Genomic DNA, 2,500 nt, shown 5'->3' with positions numbered 1-2,500 from the left:
TTACAGCACCTGGTATTCCCAGGCGGTCTCCAATCCAAGCACTAACCAGGCCCTACCCTGCTTAAATCCTGACCGCTAGACCATATGGGAACTTCCTCGTGCCTCGAGCAGGCCATTTGGCTTTTAGTGTGCGACCACCCCCTTCCTTAAGAATATGGGAATGAGCTGAAGAGATTGTTTACTGAATTTGATTTCATCAGGCTCATTGGAGGGAGCTCTCATTTGCCTCGCCCATGGGGTTCAGTGTCCTCCCAGTCCTGTGCTGGCATAAGAGACACTATAAACTGGTCGCAAAGCAAGGTCCTTGTGACAGTACCCATGCAATGCATCTGAAAAGACGCATGGTATTTCATGGAAACCGTTATCCCACTGACAAAGCAGCCTATTGTTGGACTGTCAATTTAAAATATTATTCAACTAATCCAATAATAATAATAATAACAAAAATGATGGGCTAATAAAAGGAAATGATAAAGTGGCTATGGGCTGGCAGCGAAGCAAAACAGGGTGTGCGAGCCAGCCAGGAGTCGAACCTAGAATCTTCTGATCCGTAGTCAGACGCGTTATCCATTGCGCCACTGGCCCACCAACGAGTGGGCGGGTGGCTTGTCGGTGTCTGACTGTTCAGAGGCCTGACATAACACCTACTTTATCTCATGCCATTAACAGGCCTGGAGCCAACGTCTGGAAGGGGTCCAATGAGGGGTCTGCTATAAAAAGCTTTGAGATGGAGGCGTCACATGTTGGGGATCTCGGTTGCTTTGTTTTTATGGCAAGTTGTGGTGTTGTTAGGATATTCCCACAGATCCTGTGGCACTTTCTCAGTGGAAGATCTGTTATCCAGGGTCAGAGACATCTCCTCTCCTGGAGGAAAATTCAAGTGTTAGTGGCCCTGCTTGAGCAGTTGCTGCAAAATGTGGTAGAGGCACACAGCCAGGCTTGATGGGAAAGAGTGAGCAACCCTTCCCTGGTGGTCTAGTGGTTAGGATTCGGCGCTCTCACCGCCGCGGCCCGGGTTCGATTCCCGGTCAGGGAATGAGCTTTTGCCCTCTTGTAGCAGTCGTGATTGCAAAAAGGCGGACTACACACTCAAGCGCTGACGGCCTCGTCGAGAAGCATGGCCAATTAAATGTTTGCGTGTGAAAAAGACCTCCTTCGAGCCGGAGTCGAACCAGCGACCTAAGGATTGCCAATTTGCCACCTACAGTCCTCCGCTCTACCAGCTGAGCTATCGAAGGCACACCGGTTGCGGACAGAACCTAAACCTATCAGGTTTCGTGAGCTCCGCCTGCTGGCTAAAAGTGCTAGAGGCACAGAGACACGTCCTGTCCGTTTCCATAAGTGAAGCAAAGACAACACAAACTTCCCATACCGGGAGTCGAACCCGGGCCGCCTGGGTGAAAACCAGGAATCCTGACCGCTAGACCATATGGGAACTTCCTCGTGCCACTAGCAGGCCCTTTGGCTTTTAGTGTGCGACCACCCCCTTCTTTAAGAATATGGGAATGAGCCGAAGGAATTGTTTACTGAATTCGATTTCATCAGGCTCATCGGAGGGAGCTCTCATTTGCCTCGCCCAGGGGGTTCAGTGTCCTCCCAGTCCTGTGCTGGCATAAGAGACACTATAAACTGGTCGCAAAGCAAGGTCCTTGTGACAGTACCCATGCAATGCATCTGAAAAGACGCATGGTATTTCATGGTAACCGTTATCCCACTGACAAAGCAGCCTATTGTTGGACTGTCAAAAAAGGGTGAGCGAGCCAGCCAGGAGTCGACCCTAGAATCTTCTGATCCGTAGTCAGATGCGTTATCCATTGCGCCACTGACCCACCACCTTTATCTCATGCCATTAACAGGCCTGGAGCCAACGTCAGGAAGGGGTCCAATGAGGGGTCTGCTATTAAAAGCTTCGAGATGGAGGCGTCACATGTTGGGGATCTCGGTTGCTTTGTTTTTATGGCAAGTTGTGGTGTTGTTAGGATATTCCCACAGATCCTGTGGCACTTTCTCAGTGGAAGATCTGTTATCCAGGGTCAGAGACATCTCCTCTCCTGGAGGAAAATTCAAGTGTTAGTGGCCCTGCTTGAGCAGTTGCTGCAAAATGTGGTAGAGGCACACAGTCAGGCTTGATGGGAAAGAGTGAGCAAACCAGGACCTGAGCTGCCTGGGTGAAAACCAGGAATCCTGACCACTTTTTTTTTTTAGAGACTATTTCAGGCATTTTGAGGAAAAAAAGAGACAATTTAGCATTTTTGAAACATTTCATTGACTCTTTTTTTTTTTTTTTTTAAACAATAATGCTTACAGCACCTGGTATTCCCAGGCGGTCTCCAATCCAAGCACTAACCAGGCCCTACCCTGCTTAAATCCTGACCGCTAGACCATATGGGAACTTCCTCGTGCCTCGAGCAGGCCATTTGGCTTTTAGTGTGCGACCACCCCCTTCCTTAAGAATATGGGAATGACCTGAAGAGATTGTTTATTGAATTTGATTTCATCA

At 48.9% G+C, this 2,500-nt stretch overlaps 4 non-coding genes across 4 annotated transcripts; 1 reads left to right on the top strand and 3 right to left on the bottom strand.

Annotated features, from left to right (window-relative positions):
• Positions 1 to 512: 512 nt before the first annotated feature.
• Positions 513 to 585, bottom strand: trnar-acg (transfer RNA arginine (anticodon ACG)). Its single transcript has one exon. It is a non-coding gene; the product is annotated as a tRNA-Arg (tRNA).
• Positions 586 to 964: 379 nt separating this feature from the next.
• trnae-cuc (transfer RNA glutamic acid (anticodon CUC)) lies at positions 965 to 1,036 on the top strand. Its single transcript has one exon. It is a non-coding gene; the product is annotated as a tRNA-Glu (tRNA).
• Positions 1,037 to 1,151: 115 nt separating this feature from the next.
• trnay-gua (transfer RNA tyrosine (anticodon GUA)) lies at positions 1,152 to 1,238 on the bottom strand. Its single transcript is given in 2 exon segments — positions 1,152 to 1,187; positions 1,202 to 1,238. It is a non-coding gene; the product is annotated as a tRNA-Tyr (tRNA).
• A 125-nt stretch (positions 1,239 to 1,363) lies between these two features.
• Positions 1,364 to 1,435, bottom strand: trnae-uuc (transfer RNA glutamic acid (anticodon UUC)). The gene has a single exon. It is a non-coding gene; the product is annotated as a tRNA-Glu (tRNA).
• Positions 1,436 to 2,500: the final 1,065 nt, after the last annotated feature.

This window comes from Pimephales promelas, chromosome 5 (genome assembly GCF_988280905.1).
Source record: "Pimephales promelas chromosome 5, fPimPro1.hap1.1, whole genome shotgun sequence".
Taxonomy (NCBI): Eukaryota; Metazoa; Chordata; class Actinopteri; order Cypriniformes; family Leuciscidae; genus Pimephales; species Pimephales promelas.
This window is presented reverse-complemented; position numbering and strand designations above follow the sequence as displayed.